The sequence below is a fragment of the Babylonia areolata genome, chromosome 5 (assembly GCF_041734735.1).
Source record: "Babylonia areolata isolate BAREFJ2019XMU chromosome 5, ASM4173473v1, whole genome shotgun sequence".
In the NCBI taxonomy this organism is placed as follows: domain Eukaryota; kingdom Metazoa; phylum Mollusca; class Gastropoda; order Neogastropoda; family Buccinidae; genus Babylonia; species Babylonia areolata.
This window is the reverse complement of record NC_134880.1, coordinates 34,162,338-34,181,300: the sequence shown is the minus strand read 5'-3', so window position 1 is coordinate 34,181,300 and position 18,963 is coordinate 34,162,338. Positions and strand designations below refer to the sequence as shown.

General features: G+C 40.3%; 1 long non-coding RNA gene across 1 annotated transcript in view; it reads right to left on the bottom strand.

Annotated features, from left to right (window-relative positions):
- Positions 1–8,121: 8,121 nt before the first annotated feature.
- The window catches only part of LOC143282451 (uncharacterized), a 219,084-nt gene continuing 208,242 nt past the window's right edge, over positions 8,122–18,963 (bottom strand). Inside the window, exon 4 of the long non-coding RNA XR_013055255.1 lies at positions 8,122–8,258. This is a non-coding gene — a long non-coding RNA (uncharacterized LOC143282451). The remainder of the gene's footprint in view (positions 8,259–18,963) is intronic.

Below are 18,963 nucleotides of genomic sequence, written 5' to 3'. Positions count from 1 at the left end.
GGTTAGGGTGTGGGGACCAGGGTTCCCAAAGCCGAGCCAATGCTGGGCAGGGGATGACATTTTCTTTCATGCTGTCCAGCCGTAGACGTTGACGGAGAATAACGTTGTTAGGACTGAGTGTTGGGGGTGATCCGGTTATTGGTGATGTGGGGACAGCTGGATCGTCAGGCTTGATCAAACAGGCGCCCGCCTCTTCTGCAACCCCACACTGACATTTGCTGCAGGTACGTTTGTATTGTATATGTAACCAGGGGGCACTTCAGAATAATGAATTCTTAATGATAAAGAAAATAACACTTGCATGGGCATGTGCCTACGCCCATGTGTGTTCATTTGGCGCATGTGTGTCTACGTCCAGTATGAGTGCGCGTGTGTATTCTAAATGTAAAGTAATTTACCAAGTAATGAAATAATGTGCTATCTACAGAAAACTAGCATGTTATCATACAACAATGACTTTCTGCATCACATGCACATATGTTGCGAGTTACTACCCCATTGTCTCAATACAATAACCAAGTAAAACAGAATACAGTAACAAAACAGACTGGATGTCAGTTACCAAAAGACGACGATGATTAATTCTGATAACTGTTAAAATAAATATACCCTCACTAAACACCACTGTCATAACAGTTACGGTCATCTTTATCGTCGTTGACGGCATCAGAAACACACACACACACACACACACACACACACACACACACACACAGAATTTCAGAGACCTACTTCTTCGAGCCGCGGTCCTTCACATTCAAGTAGAGGAGTGATAGGCTCAGTTTGAAATATGGGGGAGATATAAAAGAGAAGATATCGAGGATAGGGTGTAAGCCCACGATTTCTCCTAATCCCACGATTTCTCTCACTTTGAGATGCAGGGTAATGTGTGTGTGTGTGTGTGTGTGTGTGTGTGTGTGTGTGTTTGGGCTCATATACGTTTATGTGTATTTGACTGTGCTTTCATATCTGTGAAACTGCATGTTTGGTGCATATCTGTTGTGCATATGTGGGTGTATGTGTGAATGTGTGTGTCCATGTTTTACATTTATTTGCTTATTTATCATCATTGTTGTCTTTTTTATTTATTTTATTATTATTATTATTATTATTATTATTATTATTACTGGTACCTTTAAAAAAAATATTTATGTTTTATTTATGTACGCTTATAGTTGACTTCATCAAGTTTTTGCGCCTTATACATATTATTATTAATAGTAGTAGTCCTTTTTATGTATTTATCTATTATTTATTCACCTTTTTTTCTCACGGCCTGACTAAGCGCGTTGGGTTACGCTGCTGGTCAGGCATCTGCTTGGTAGATGTGGTGTAGCGTATATGGATTTGTCCGAACGCAGTGACGCCTCCTTGAGCTACTGAAACTGAAACTGAGAGAAATCGTGGGATTGCGAGAAATCATGGTCGTTCCCCTCCCACGTTTTCTCTCAAATGCAAGACATCGTGGGAGACGCCCCCACGATTTCTCACAAATTCCGCTTATTTTAATCAAAAATAGTTCCTTTGTCATCAGGGTTGGGTTCGTGTCTCTTCCCAATGCAGAACAGAAATATAATATGTTATAATATAATATGATATAATGTAATATAATATGATATGATATGATAAGACTTGAACCAAATCTTACCCAAGAGATGTTGGGAATAACATCAAAATGATTCAACTCTCTGAATAAATGTTATAGAAAAAAAAAAGTTTCATAGTGCTTTATCCTCACGTGGGGAGCGTGAAAACTGGACCAAATCATTGTGATGTTTTGTAGTGATGCAACCTTGGGTGGAACATTTTCTTACAATGTTCTTCGTTTCCTGCTTGCTCATTTGTTCATCTGTTTGTGTCGGCATCCTTTCGCATGTATGATTGCACTGAAAATAGATTCTCAGTTTCATAGAAGACTCTGAGAACATGAAAATATTATTTTAAAATCAGAGTGCAAGAAAAGAACAAATCAACCATCCAATTAGGAAACACACACACACACACACACACACACACACACACACACACACACACACACACAAACTTAATCACCCACTCACTCGCACTCTCATACACATAAAATAGCAATGGTTCTCCCCGTTTTAGAAGAATTAGGAAGATTCCCTATTAGCCTGAAATATTATATCAAGTTATTGGCTATTGGATACACATATTAGAGCTTCCTCAAAATTCACTTGTATGCACAACATGTTCACTGTTCAGTGTTCAAATGTTCAGTGGCTACTTTTCATAAGAAATGTATTAACTAGTACTGGATTAGATCATGTTTGGAAAAATCAGTTCACTTTTAGTGTTAAATCAGTTCACGTTTATGCTATATCCAAGAAGCTTGAAAATAAATATGTAAAATTTTGGAAACAGAAACATAACAGTTCATCTAAATTAGAATTTAACAGGAACGCTGTGACAAATTATAAAATTGAACCGTAAAGAATACAGCAAATACAAAACGCAGGAAAGCACCAACCATGTTACGAATCAGCGCCCATGACTTACAAATCGAACAGGGAAGATATAAAAATACACCGAAAAAACAAAGACTGTGTGATACTTGTAACAATTTATAAGATGAGATCCACCTTTTAGACAATTGTGTAAAGTACAATACTTACAAACACAAATTCCTAATCGATATATGTCGTTCAAATGCAAAGCCTAGTGAATTGATCCTTCTAACAGAATTACAGCCAAGGCTGGCGAAATTTGTTCATGAATGTTTCTCTTCTTAATATGCTCATGTTTATGTTTCATTGTGTCTTAAAAACTTTAAGGTTTTATGACAATTAAAAGTATTCTGTTCTATTCTATTCTATTCTACACATACACATCTTTTTTAACCAGTACTGTGCCATCACCTTCACCGCCTATTGTTGATGTCTTCGCCAACGCCACTGTCATTACCATGATCATCGTTGTCGTCGACCCCATTTCTTGTTTCGTTTTCTCTCTCTCATTTTTCTCTTAGATTTGCACTGGGAAAAGGCAAGAGCCCAACTTCAACGACAAGGGAAATGTTTTTTGATTAAAATGAAGTGGGTTCCCCACACGATTTCTCGTATTTGAGAGAAAACGTGGGAGGGGAACGACCACGATTTCTCGCAATCCCACGATTTCTTTCAAAGTGAGAAACAGCCCCATCACCATCACCCCTCCATGCCTTCCCTTCCACATCCGCTCCCCCCCAACCCCCATCATCAGAGACTGACAGTTATATCACAGTCCAGGGGGACGGTGCGTAAGGCAGACAGTCTGCGAGCTTCCACCTCTGTCTGTGATCTGAAGGAATGACATTATCAGCCAGCAGTCTTTGGAGATAAAACTGTAGGTCTGTGGATAGTCTGATGCTTCAAGTCAGAGGAAGATGGAGGTAACAGTTGGGAGGGGATGAGGGGGGGATCGAGGATGGGGAGGAGGGTGAAACGGAGTAAGAGAAATATTTTGAGAGAAACGGAACGAAACGAAACGAAACGAAATTTTCTTTTACCAGGGAAATGACATAAGCAAAACATATGTTGTTTTTTTTTCACCCAGCCCTGGGGTATAAAAAAGAAAGGAAAAAGGGGGATGTGGGGGTACGGCTACATCGAAAGAACATATGAACACTGAGCCATCAACAAGAAAGATATCAACGACAAAAATCCACTGAAAATCGCATGAAAAAGACTACTGCAAAGCAAAAAAACTACTCTCTATCCCAACCCCTACCCCAGCCTCCTTCCCTTCAACCCCGTGCACATAGTGAGACTCTAAGATTTCAACATTCAGACGTAAATATGATTATAATCAAAGATATTAAAATTCATGGTCTCCAATAACATTGGTCAATGTGGAATAAAAATGAATTAAGCGTCTAACAAGATGATCAACAAGTTGTCTACATTGAAGATTTTATTCCTGATATAGAAAGGTTTTACATGTTGATTTAAAGGAACAAATACTGCTTTTAGTTTTAATAATAGTAGGTAAAGAGTTTCTAAGTGTCCCTCCTGAGTAAATAAGGCTAGTTTTAAAGAAGTCGATGCTGAGTTTTTGGATGACTATATTATCTGTGAACATTGACTGGTTTTGTTGAAATCTTACAGTTAGTGTTATAGGGCATTATACGAAACATCATCACTACTTTATTTTCTGTAATTTGTATGTTAGTGGAAGAATGTCCATAGATTTTGACTGTACATTCTTAAGAGCTCGTTTATGTATTCTAGATAGTGGTTTCAATGTATTGGCACTGCACATGTCATATAGAGTTGTGGTATGATCGATAGATGATTGAATAAATGCATGCTAAGGTTGTTTTCCTGCTTTAGATCCAAAAGGGTTTATTTTATGAGAGCTGGAACACCTTTTGAGATATCCGCTTGCACTGATCATCAATGTGGGATGACCAGGGAAGATTATTATCAACGGTAACTCCTAGAACTTTATGACTTTTTACTTTGTCAATCAGCGTATTTCGTATGTGTATAGAGGGTATATATGTTGTAATATTCTGTCGTTTTTGTCGAGAGGTAATTATGATATATTTTGTTTTCTGATCGTCCAGTGACATGTGGTAAGGTTCAGTCCATTTGATTTGTTGATTAACATTGTTTTGCAGATTGGTAGATAGTTCGTTTTAGGTTAGAATGCTTCCATTGAATGGGCATATCGTCAGTGAAAAGTTGACATAATCCATAGAGGAAGATCTTTAATGTTAAGGAGAAAGAGAAGTGGACCGAGTACAGATCCTTGAGGAAACTGACAAAACAGGCAAGTAGCCAGTCACAGGCAAGCAAGAGTTGATTCACACACACACACACACACACACGCACATGCGCGCGCACGTACACACCCACACATACACACACACTCACACACACACACACGCACGCGCGCGCGCGCGCACAGTCATCTACCTCTCTCTTTCTCTTTCACCCTCCCACACTCTCTTTCCCAACGCACACAAGCTGCAAGCTTCACGTTCTAATTATATTTCACTCCTATTGGAGTATGGAAGACTACGACAAACTAATGATTTCATGCCCACAATAAACAATTCCAAATGACCAACAGTGTCACATAAAGGTTGAGAGAACATAAATGTCTTTTGACCCCAAAAGAGTATCTAGACAACATTTGCACATTTAAACACACTCTGTGTGTGTGTGTGTGTGTGTGTGTGTGTGTGTGTGTGTGTGTGTGTGTGTGTGTGTGTGTGTGTGTGTGTGTGTGTGTGTGTTCTCTCTCTCTCTCTCTCTCTCTCCAAAAGAGTAGACATTTGCAAATTTAAACACTCTCTCTCTCTCCCTCTCTCTCTCTCCCTCCCTCTCTCTCTCTCTCTCCTCACACTCCCAACAAATTGCCAACATCCATAACCTTTATTGATGACTGTGTTTGAACTCTCCATCATCCGTACCCAGTCCCAGCAGGAGTTAATGCCCTTTGCATGTGCCGTCCAGAGTTATGAAAACTCTTCGTTTCCTTCTGTATACTGTACGTCCACTCTTGGCTTTGCTATCCATCTTTCTTTTTATCAGTCTTTTCTTTCGCTCAGCTCTACAATCGAAAACTTTCCAATGAAAAATGTATATACAGGCCTACAAAAAATCATAAATCAGAAGGCGGAAATTATATCACTCTTCATAACTTAAGCGTTGTCTCTCAGAAAAGACCGTTAATGTTCTTAAAAAAAAAAAAATAAAAAAAATAAAAAGAGAGAGAGAGAAGGCAATTTTCTCTACAAGAACTTTGAGGACGTACGATAATACGACTGGTGTCATTCACACATAATTTGACTTGCTTCTTTCCGCTCTCGAATTCCCCAGAGCAAAAGAAATAGGAATTCTCCAAAGGACAAAATCTTTCGGTAAAACCTGTTCCTTGGGTTATCACATGAGAAAGCGGCCTCACGACATCAATTTTTGTGTCTGGCTGATGAAGACTATCGACATTTCGATTGTTAGAAAAGAACGAATATAAGTCTTGGGTTTCTCCATTCATAACAACACCAGCAGCATACATGGCAGTATGTTCTTTGAACAAAGGAAAATCGCAGAGATGATAAAAGTCTCAAAGAGGGCATTAGAAGTACCGCAATTACTCAGAAAATATCCACTGTCCAATATCTTTTAAGCATGTTTTATCTTCGGGTGGTCTGCTTGGTGCATGTTTGTATGTACTGATCACTAAACTACGTGATGTGTATTACTTTTTTTTTTCTTTTTAATTACTTCGCCCACATATCACCGTAAACACCATATATCCTCCCCGCGCGCGCGCGCGTATGTATGTTCATGTGTGAGTGATTGTGAGTGTGTGTGTGTGTGTGTGTGTGTGTGTGTGTGTGTGTGTGTGTGTGTGTGTGTGTGTGTGTGTGTGTGTGTGTGTGTGTGTGTGTGTGTGTGTGTGTGTGTGTGTGTGTGAACTTTTACAGACTCATCACCATCATCGTCACCATCATCATCATCATGATAATCAAAGCATTATGATCATTATCATTATTACTATTATTCAATGCAATTGTCACGTGCAACATTTCAATCAAAAGTTATGGCCAACTCTCTCACGCTCTCTCTCACCTTCATCCAAACAAAAGCCCGAAATAAACCAATGCAAAAAATTTACTCCAAATATTTTCATACAATTAGACACTGATAACTAACGATTAGACACCACAAAGAAGTCTGTTCGCTTCTCTCTTCAGCAGGAGGAACACTTAGAATTATTTCACCTCCCGTCACCCTCTTCTATGACAGTTTTTTTCCCCAGTAATACTCAACTTAGGAGTGGGGGTGGGAGGTGTGTGTGTGTGTGTGTGGGGGGGGGGGGGATGGAGAAACTGGCACCACACAGTTCGCTGTCCTGGAAGGTGGACTCTGGTGTAGCACTTGGGGATCACGTCCACCAGCGACGCTCGAGCTCCCCACGACGGAAGAAGGCCACTCAAACAGCGGGATGAGGTCGTGTCTCCACAGAGGGGGAGTGGGAGATCCTTACGACAAAAACCTAGAATCCGCGCCTTAGTACTAGCAAACTATCCACAATTTTGGTATGATTCCGCCGCCGCCCACCATTTCGGGGCGGAAGGGGAATCACAATAGTACTACATTACATTATCATGGACAGTGACTCATTCACTCCACTTAAATCCCATCACGGTTTACAGGTAAAGCAGCCCGAACAAATATAATTGAACGGTTTTCTAGTCTCTTTCCAAAAAATACTGATTCAGCCTACAGCTGAAATATTCAGGTTTAACTCCAATTTAACAATTATTCCCCGAAATAATTTACAAATCTACTGAAAATAATCTCCCAAACAAGTAATACCGAATTAGAGAACAAGAAACACTCAAGCAAAAAAACACATGTCAGTTTCAAGTAAACTGGTAACGTTCCAGACTAGGATATATCTACGACGAAAAAACTTAAACACATGTAACGTCAGACAGTAACATTTCAGGTAACCAACACGTGAAAAGCAAAACCAACTAGCAATACAGGTACGTATATTTTCGGACGGTTGTACAACAAATACTACAAATTGCAAGATAATTTTACCAATGCAAATAAATGATTAAATACCTCAACGGGTTCTGAACTTCGGCCAAAATACCGGCTGAGCGTCCCTCTCTATAGGACCCTACACTGTTGTAGACCTGGCCAAATGTCTTGCTCCACTGACTAATGGTGCTGGTATTCCAGACGAACTTCTCAGAAATCAGAAATCTGCACGTCATGCTTTCCAGTGCAACATGTGCATTCCATTGACTTCCTAAGCTACAAGGAGCACGTGGGAGAGCTACAAGGAGAGTGAGTCTACCATAACTGGCAGCGCTTACACACACACACAACCCTCCTTGTCCGTGACAGCAATCTTTCAAAAACAATGAGACAGACAAACACAGGGAACAGGAAAGGGTCAGAGACGGGGAAGAAGACACACACACACACACACACACACACACACACACACACACACAGAGAGAGAGAGAGAGAGAGAGAGAGAGAGAGAGAGGCAGACGACCTGACACACAAACATTAATATCCGTAACACGCACGTACCTGTTCAACGCACAACGGAAGCAGTTGTTGCACACGTCGAACAGAGGTGAGTCATTCATCCAGATCATCCGGTTCACTGAGTCCGCAAAAACAACATCACCTCCTGTTTCACATCACGTGTTGTTTCTCTCCACACACTGTCCACACAGTACAGGTCATGGCCGTCAGTGCCTTCCGCCCTGCTGTCTGGGACAACTGGCGAACAACGAAAAAAAAATCAGCCTTTTTGTAATTTGCGCAACATATAGTGTGGCTAACACACACACACACACACACACACACACACACACACACACACACACACACACAATTTTCAAGCGCCCTATTGGAGTATGGAGGATTACTACAAAATAATGATTTTATGCCCAGAACAAACATTTCTAAATACAAAACAATGTCAGATAAACGTTGAGAAAACACAAATGTCTTTTAACACGAAAGTGTACCTAAACAACATTTGCAAATTTGATCAACTTCCTTATAGCTAAAATGACTTATTTGTCTCTTTTTAACATATCACAAAAATTCGATTTTGAAGACAAACATTTTTTTAGGAAAATACCTATTTCGCAACTCAACATAACTGGGATATTTCATAAAAAAGGAACTCATCCCTAATCACAGACATGTTACAAATCTGACATCACTGTAACTCGTTCGTGGTATGCCCCCGATCTCCCTGTTTCTCTTTCCAACTTAAGATTACTACTTCGATATTTGATGTTGATAATGTAATTATCAGTTATTTGACATTTATGTTTTTCTCTACCAAATTCAGTTTTGAAATTTCGATAGAACAAACATTTATAAATCGCCTCTAGAGAATGTCTCCATAGATTTTGAAAATGATCTCTCACAGCACTGTTACACATTTGTAGAAAGATTCCCTCTGTAAGGAAGACTGAACATCCCAAAACACAGTCATACACTGTTTCTATTAAACTTTGTGTGATATTAGTCATTCATTTTAAAGAATGAATACAATTTCGATATAAATTAAGTAATATCAAGTGTATTTTTCCAGAATATTTTTCTGTGTTCGATAACACATCAATAATCTCATTTCACTAACACACTAATTTGATAAACACCAGTTTCTCCATAAATCACACACACACACACACACACACACACACACACACACACAATTTCGTGCGTGGAGCTCACTGAGGTCATTCAGAAATTTGTGGTCTGAATTGTTACGCAATTGTAGTGGCCCATTTAAAGTGTTGGGTTAGAAATAACAGTCGAGCCAGCTATGTATTTGATTTCCCTGTGTTTGTGATAGCTTTGCCATGGAAAAACAAAAGTGGGTAGCGTGTGTACAACATAAAAGGGATGTCTATATTTACTGGATCCAGATTTGTTTCAAATGCAAAAACTAGATACTGTTCTATTCTTTGAGGGAATGTCGTATGCTCTCTCAAAATTGTTTCTGCTCTTGACTCATCAGTTGATTATGACATGAATATACAGACATCAAAAACAATTAACGGTCGCTTCATAAAATCAGGTAGATATATATGGTCATCAAATGTTAAGAGATCGAGATGTTATTTAACAAATAAAGGCAGCGTATGGTTTACTGCTGGCCTCTGGTTGAAAAGACATGTGCCCCATGAACAATTTGAAAAATGCGTTTGAGAATGGACGTCTCAGCCAAGCATTATAGCTGTGAATTTCCGTTGTAAAGAAATGCAAGAAAGCACCTCTGGTTACTAGTGGTGTTCATTACACAGTCTGCATTCACCGCTGTTTGCCGAAAACACAGCATACCTTCACCTTGCCCCCCAAAATAAAACTGTGCAGGTTACCCAATGGTCTCTGACTGTGAACCTTGAATATGATAGTAAGTTTCAAAATGTAAAAGCTGATCATTTCAAAGCACGAGAAACAAACGCCACGTTCGCAGTATAATGCTTCACATCCGATATCGCCGAAGAAAAGTCTGTTTGCAAGCTGGGACGTCATGTCTAAAATCTCTACAGCCAAGCAACAGAATCCACTCACATCAAGCTTTGATTCTTCATGTCTCATTTCCACATATCACTGCACACTGCTGTAGATTTGTTTTGAAAATTCGAAAACTAAGTCTACCTTTTTCTATGTCATTTTTGTTTTACCCGAGTTGACGTTTTTCAAACTGTTTCCTGTTCTTTTTAATTACAGTCTATTTATTTCATTTTATTTTGTTTTTGCTCTGGGTGGTTTCTTCACAGTCTGGTTGAAAACTTTCAGCCCTGTCGACAAGTAAATGATAAACTGCATGAACAGCTGACAAACGGTTGATGTTTTGCCACTTATCTATCCAACAAAGTTGGTACAGACTCTCTCTGTCTCTGTCTCTCTGTGTTTCTGTCTGTCTGTTCTCTCTCATGCAAATCTCATAAATTAACGTTGTTTTCTCATTTTATCTATCCCAGAAAGTCAGTAAAAACGTGCTGTCTAGTTGTATCATTTCTTTTTATGTTATGTAATCTTTCCCAAACTAATTACGTTTCGGTATGTCTGTTGAAGGTGGTTGTTTGCGAATATGAATACACAATGTAGAGAAAAAAAAGATATAAAAGGAGATAGAAAGACCGGGACACACACACACACACACACACACACACAGAGCGCGCGAGCGCTTCCTTAAATCTAATATCACAAACATCGGAAGCGAAAACCATGCTTGCATGATCACAAGTTTGTCAAGTCTTGGATTAAACAATGCCAATCATCGCCTCTTCTTCGCATACGTTTTGCTGACAGCAGTTAAAACTATTCACTGGTATATTGTTTAGACAAGCTTCCACGATCCATCGTCTCTCATTAAAATGTAAAATCACATAACATCGTGTAATTTAATTGACAGCAGGAAATGAGCCGCCATTTGCAGGTCCTTTAAACCAGTTAACTAAAACTGGCAGAGTCAACCGACAAAACAGAATGAAGGAAACCAATCAATGAGATGTGATTACTAGATAACGCTGTCAGTGTGAAACAGTTTGCGAATACATGTAAGTGAAACAGTTCTGTCATTGCATTCATCAGCGCACTTTCCCAGGCTACGTGTGGATGTGGGATTCCATCTCGCCCCCCTGCACTTTCCATTTGGAGTAGTGGCCTGCTGGACAAACTGCATAACCTCCACAATTGAGGATGCTGAGTTCATCGCCAATAGAAGAGTTGTCCCTGGCATAATATAAAACAGACCCCCACAATAAAAACATTTATATGATCTAACAGGAAAAGAAACGAGGCGGAAATTCTCCAGGACACACACACACACTCTCTCTCTCTCTCTCTCTCTCTCCCGATTTCAAACGAAACTACGTAGCCTACTTCTGACACGACTGGAGGATACTTGCCATCGCGGACAGCCGCTCTTTTAGAGCCACTGGATCTGACTTCTGCTTGTCTCATCCTAGTGCTCTCCAACTTTGAACCCTCCAAAATCAGTGCCAAGGAATGTACTGACGGGGGTGGACCACACAGAGAACTACATCACTGATTACAGTCACAGAATCAGATTGGTGCCGCACAGACCAGCCAGCTCCCAAAGGGACGTGGTGCTGGACTGGTGATGAGTTCCCTTTCAGGCTGTCTGGCCATGGACAGGGGGAGGACTGCACTATTGTCACACTGCAGGAACCGTCTGCCTGTCTGCTGTCGTCTTGGGGAACTGGTGACAGCTGAGGTATTGGGGAGCTAGTCTCTGCCGTCAGTCAAGGTTCTTATACTAACATTTGCTGCACAGTGCATTTACACACAGCTGTCTCAAACAACTTTATGCACTGAGCATAAAAAAGACAAAAAAATAAAAACAAAAAACAAAAAACACACACGCGCACGCACACACACACACACACACACACACACACACACACACACACACACACACACACAAAAACAACAAAAAACAACTCAACAACAACAAGGCATGAACATGAGTTGTGAAGATTACAGTAATTGTATACAGATTTTTTTTTTCAAATTTCCCCCAACCTCCCTCATTTGCCCGGTTTTCCCCAACTCTCCATTCGCCCACATTCCCCTCCCCTTCTAAACGACAATACTCAAATGTACACATTAATAATCTAACAAAATGTCTTCAATCGCTGATATGTGTGAAGAGACATTAAACAATATTCCACCTCCTGATGATTACAGAAATTGATAGGTCTGTACTGATTTCTGCTTTGATATCTTTTCCATGGCTTGGTTATGCACCCAAAGACGTAAAACACACGCAAGCACATGCATAAACACACACACACACACACACACACACACACACACACACACACACACATACACACACGTGTGTGTGTGTGTGTGTGTGTGTGTGTGTGTGTGTGTGTGTGTGTGTGTGTGTGTGTGTGTGTGTGTGTCCCAATCTATGAATGTGGAGTTCTTAGTAATCCTGACTGAGAGATTATACAACGTACATTGTCAATGTCAATAGAAAATGGTAACGATTCTCCTATGAAATTCCGTCCAAGAAATTATGAAGGTCGCTTAACGTTTTAGGTGAAAAACAGGGACAGAGAAAAGAAAACCAAACCAAAAAAGGCGAAGAATAATGAAGAAAAACGAAGAAGAAACAAAGTCAGTGGGACGCATGAAATGTGGACAAAAAGGTCGACTAGAAAGGTCAGCCCAGTTTCAATTCTGTTTCTCTGAGTCTTTCGCACAGTCTGGGTTGATCCTGATTTATGGCCCCAGCCTCTTCCTCATTGGTTAACTGGCTGACTGGATTAGAGGGCAAGTAACCCAGCAACACTCTGCAGACTTTATTTCGGCTGGTCTGGTTCTTACGAAGAAAGTATTGGAAATACACAGTAAAGTCAACTGGATTTAGACTTGATAATGTATGGAAGCTTCGCTTTGGGTAAGAAAAGCAAACATAAACTGTGAGTTACTAGAATATTTCATTCTTGAATCACAGATACATTTAACCACAGATCTGTGCGAAAAGATGACTGTGACAAAAGGATGTAGGTAGGTAGTTGGAGATATAAATGGTCAAACACACACACACACACACACACACACACACACACACACACACACACACACATGCACGAAGAAGAACAAAACCCCACGCGCTGTCTCCACACTACCGTACGTGTTCACGGCAACATGTTGATGGTGGCTCTCAGAGGAGTTTTAGACAAATAATCACAGAGATGGACACATAAAACAGCGCGCTCTTGGATGGCATCCCGGACTACACAGGACAATCAATAATGGACCTCGCATCCGTCCTTTTCAGGAAAGGGGCAAGAAAAAAAACCGAAGTGAGCGGAATACATTGTCAGCTTTTATAGCTAATACTTTTCGTGTCCAACCTGGTCAAGATGGCAGCGCGTGCGCATTTGCACACACACACACACACACACACACACACACACACACACACACACACACACATCAGTCTAATACCATCATATTAGATGAACAGACTGTAAATGAATAAACGAACGAACACACTCAAACACACACATGGCTTGATGTAAAAAAGCAATTGTTGCTTATTAAATTTACCATCATGAAATAAAATCTTGACTTGACTTGACCTGACTTCACACACACACACACACACACACGCGCGCGCGCGCACGCACGCAGGCACGCACAGAGAGAGAGAGAGTGTGTGTGTGTGTGATCGTGAGAGAGAGAGAGAGAGAGAGAGAGAAAGAGAGACATAGACAGACAAAGCACACAGTGACAGGCAAAGGGAGAGAGAGAGGGGGTAGGGAGGGAGGGGTATCATTTCCTAATCATCATCCGTGTGATTTGATTTGAGAGGATTTCAAAGCAGTTTCCCTGTTACAAAACCGTGAACGAAATTGTATTCTTAAAAACAAATTACAAGAAATGAAGTTCTCAAAGTTTTCATGACTACAGTGTATTTAAATCTTCTTTTCCATAGCCCCCATAATACTGCTTGCAAAAATCAATCTATTCCAATGAAAGTATCATCTGAGAAAACGAAAAATCTACAACACAGCCTTCCTCTTCTCCCAAAGTGGAGATATGAAATTGAAATGAGCGGTAAGAAGAGATTTGAAAGATATCAAATTAGATTCCATCAGGAAAGTACATTTCATGTGCTGATACCACGAGTATTATCTAACCCGCTTCAGATACCTAACGTCTGATAATGTGTTCACACTGACATGACCGAACTGGCCAGACCCGTACAGAGGGTGACAAATACAGACCCGTACAAGACACAGGGGCGAAAAGAGCTCACTTCGGAGAAAACCCAAACGAACACCCAGTGAATGATGCGGAAAACACCCAAACGAACACCCAGTGAATGATGCGGAAAACACCCAAACGAACTGGAGAAAACCCAAACGAACACCCAGTGAATGATGCGGAAAAAACCCAAACGAACACCCAGTGAATGATGCGGAAAACACCCAAACGAACACCCAGTGAATGATGCGGAAAACACCAACACTCCCGACAAGTAAACCAGCAGTTTCAACGTTTTTCACAACAATCCAATTTAATGCAGAAGTCACCCACATTTATGCAGATTAAAAGACAGTTTCAACTCGATGTCAGCTATGAATTCAATTTTTTTTCTTTTCTTTTATTAACTTTTTTTCCCCATTTTGGTAACACATAGAAGTTTAACATTGATAAATACATGGAAAAACATTATGGACGAAAAACGCAAAAAGAAAGAAAAAGAATTGCAACACACAAACATGGTATTCTTATGAAATACATAATTGGGAAGGAGGGGGGAACAATATGGACGAAACACGATCCCCGCCCACCCCCCCACCCCCCCAAAAAAAAAGAAAACACAACAACGGACCATGCATAAATCATTGAAGTGTTCACCAATTAGAGAGAAATATCCATTTCACCCAAAATGTCTCATTTGTATATATTTCAACATACATACTTCCTTCACCTAATTTTTGCGCATGTCGAATAATGATTTTCTATCTGTATATACAAACAACAGACAGTTCACTATTTGCACATTATTTCACACATTAATATTATACTTTGTCATTTGCTTAGCTTTTACTGAAAATTGAAAAGAAAAAAAACCCCAAAAAACATGATTTTATAGACTGTTTCCATTTACATTCAGAAGTCACCCACATTTACGCAGATTAAAAGGCAGTTTGACCTCGATTTCGGTTACGAATGCAACATTTATGTCGACGAATGGAGAAAGTTTATATAAAAAAACAAACCTGTTGGTTGTAAAATAAGACTCACTTTTGATAAGAGGTGTCCAACGTTTCAGACCATAGCTCTGTCTTCAGGGACTGTGTTAGCTGGAAATATTGGCCAGACATTCTGTGCCAGTTCACAACTCCTAAATCCGGAGACAGCACTGGAACTTCCCTTGTGAAAATGACACCCGGGGCATTCATTTTCTTCTCTTCACGGGGTGGACGACAGAAACTTAGATGGAAATTGTGTTCCTGCTGTGGAGATGGAACCTGAGGTGTGGGGATTTGTGTGTGTGTGTGTGTGTGTGTGTGTGTGTGTGTGTGTGTATGCGCGCGCGCGCGCGCGCGCGTGTGTGTGTGTGTGTGTGCGCGCACATGCGTGGTGTGTATATGTGTGTGTGTGTTCACACATGTGGTGAAAGTGGTGTGCATGTGCACGCACTCGTGTTTGAAAATGTATGAAAATAACGACGGAACAATGCTGGTGTTTGTTTGTTGTTTTTTCCAGCAGCTGCTTTACTCCACTGCCCCTTTGTGATAAAAAGACATATGACTCATACACTGACAGACAGTGATAGATAAACTTACCACTGGGCAACAGAAAGGCACAGAGAAACACTCTCGGAGAGACAAGGAGGGAGACATAGCAGAGAGGCAGAGATACAAGACAAAGACAAGATAAAATTATTTATTTCCGACGATAATAGATCAGCACTGATGCCCTTTCTAAATCCAGTCCCAGCCTGGATTATGGTCCGCAATACGTAATACAAATAATAATGGCATAAGCACGATTCTTGTTAACATATGTAGAGAGAGGAAATACACATATCAAAATACAGGAATAGTGTTGCAGGGTTGGGGAAAAGGCGAGAGAAGAAAAGCATGTTTCCACAATTACATTATACGGTATACTGACAGAGTTACACATGACCATATTGGGAGAACATTCCTATAGCAAGAAAAGCATGATTACAAAGCTATACTAAAATTGTAGGCTAGACAGAGAGCGAGAGGGGAGGGGGTATAACAGATAACTAGTGTGTGTGTTTGTTTTTTTACATCAAGTCCCCGCCCTGTTAGGATATAAAATACATAATTCCAACTAAGAAAGTAAAGGCATACACATTATGGTTGCATTATTTATATAAAAAGAACCATAGGCATCAGAATCTAAGTACACTGGCAGCTGGTTGGGAAGGAGCGAGGAAAGAAGAGTGCCGATAAAGATGATTAAGAGAAGGGGAAGAGAGAGATGGAGAGGGCATGGCTACATTTGTTAACTAACACGCACAAATATTGTATGAAACGGGAATTCTGAATATCATCAAATAACAGAGTACTGCGAATGACTACTGATAGAGATACACAGAGGTACACTTTTCCAGTGGAGTCCTGATTACATGAATGTAATAAAAAGAAAACTCTTGTCGCTGGCGGGCTGAGAGAGAAGGGGAGGAGGCAGACAAAAAGAAGGACAGACGGGAAAAGTGAAATGCATAAAAAGTTCTGTCTGCTTGTTTTGGAGAGGGGTAGATGGGATGGTGAGTACTACGCGCATATTGACACACATACAGGCTGTACCCTGCTCTCCTAAGAAAAAGAGAGGGGGTGGGGGGGGGGGTTAGATAGAGAGCGGGAGAGGGGGAGGGAGAGAGAGATAGAGGGGGACAGAGAGAGAACGTGAGGTCCATTACCAAACCTTAGATCACCCTGCTCCCCAACCCACCATCCCAGTTTCCCCCACCCCCATCTCCCGGTGTCTACATCTGTTCACTTCCAACCTTTCATTTGCAATGTAGGTATTGCCTAGACATCTCCACCCCTATTGATTTCACCCTGCCAGACGAAACTGGATATGCTTCCTATCATTTTCACACCGGCTGTACCACATTCGTCCCCTGGTGGCAAACACTTGCAGACGCTAAATATCACTTGTCTGAAGACTGAAACTGCTCTAAGAAGATGTATCAACTACAACTCCCTCTTCCATTGCACAAAAAGATGTCTGGCTTGTTCTGCCAAATATTGCAATCATGGATAAATGGAGGAAATATTATATTACTGACAACCGTTGCAGTTATCACGTGTCTAGGGAGTCTTCGTGTATTGACTTCTTTATCCCTGAAGAATGTTTATCACAGAACTGTGCGATAAAACAGAAACATAATGTCTGACTGGGACATAAAGGTAAAATCTATTTGTATCGTTGTTACCAGTTCTTTCATGATCACATTGTTGAACTGTTTGTAAATGAGCAAGTGTGTGTGTGTCTGTCTGCATCGGTATTATCAGTTCTTTCATGATCACATTGTTGAACTGTCTGTAAATGAGCAAGTGTGTGTCTGTCTGTCTGCATCGGTATTATCAGTTCTTTCATGATCACATTGTTGAACTGTTTGTAAATGAGCAAGTTTGCTGGTTCTGGATATACAATTCCTGCTTTGGAAATTGAAAAGTCATATCATATTGGAAAGGGCTTCTCAATTTTTACAGCTGAATTAATTGTCGTCCTTATGGCATTAACATATCTAATTGATCTGCCCCTAAACTTGATTAATGTTTTATTTTGTGTCGATTCAAAATCAGTTCTGCAGTCTATCAAATCAGGTTGTACGAACATTAATTATAACATCATTTTTTAAATAAGATTTTTTTGATTCACTGTATTCAAATGAGAGGAACTAATATTGAAATGTGCTGGATTCTCTCACACTGTGGGCTTTTTGCTAATGAACGTACAGATCATCTTGCAAAGCTTGGAGCTAAAAACGCTTTAAATGCAATTGAACTTCCTCATCGTTTATCATCATCTGAAATGTGTAATATTGTTGAAAGAAATATGCAACATTCCTTTATGTCTTTAGAAGTTAACACTTCTGCCTTATTAAATGCTAAAAGAACTCGCAGGGCTGTTAAGAGCATGGTATTTAGGTTATTACTAAATGCCCCATAAACAAAATATTGTGAAAATATTGAATGCATTTGCAAGGGACTTTTAACGGTAGAGCACGTTTTAACAGGCTGTTTAGTAATGAAAACTTTTTTGCCTCCAGAAATTACGGAACACGTGTTACCAGTTTCAAATGTTAACATTTTTTGGAAAAAGTTATATATTTCAAACTGTTCTTTATTAAAGTTAGCTAGCTATATGTTAAATAGTCCAGTTGGTTGTTTATTGTAGGTCCCGACATGAACCTCTTTTCAAATAATAAACTACAGAAGTAGTGCATACAATATTTTATTATTGATATCCCCACATGAACCTCTTTTCAAATAAAACTGAGGTTACCATGAGAGCAGCGCATAAAAGGCCACAGACTTTGAGACTGTTTTGTCTATATTGATTATGATGGAGGAGGAGGATGACGATGACGATGACAATTTTGCTATGGAGGTCCATTTTGGTTTGGGACTGCGTGACAAGGCTGTATTCTACGCTTCCTGTCATAATGATATCCCGGCGTTAACCAGCCCCGAGAGATAGACACTTGCAGTGTTGGTCAAGTAATTAGAGCAACACACCCAAAGACGCATCCTTGAAGTGGATGACACTCGACTGTGTGGTCCCAGTCTCCCCATTTAAGCCCACAGCATACGGGCCGAAAAATCCACCTCCGCTGGGATTCGAACCCGCGTCCTCCCAGCCGTCAGTCCGCGACGCTAACCACTTCGCCACGGCGGCTGGTACCGCTTAGTGATTA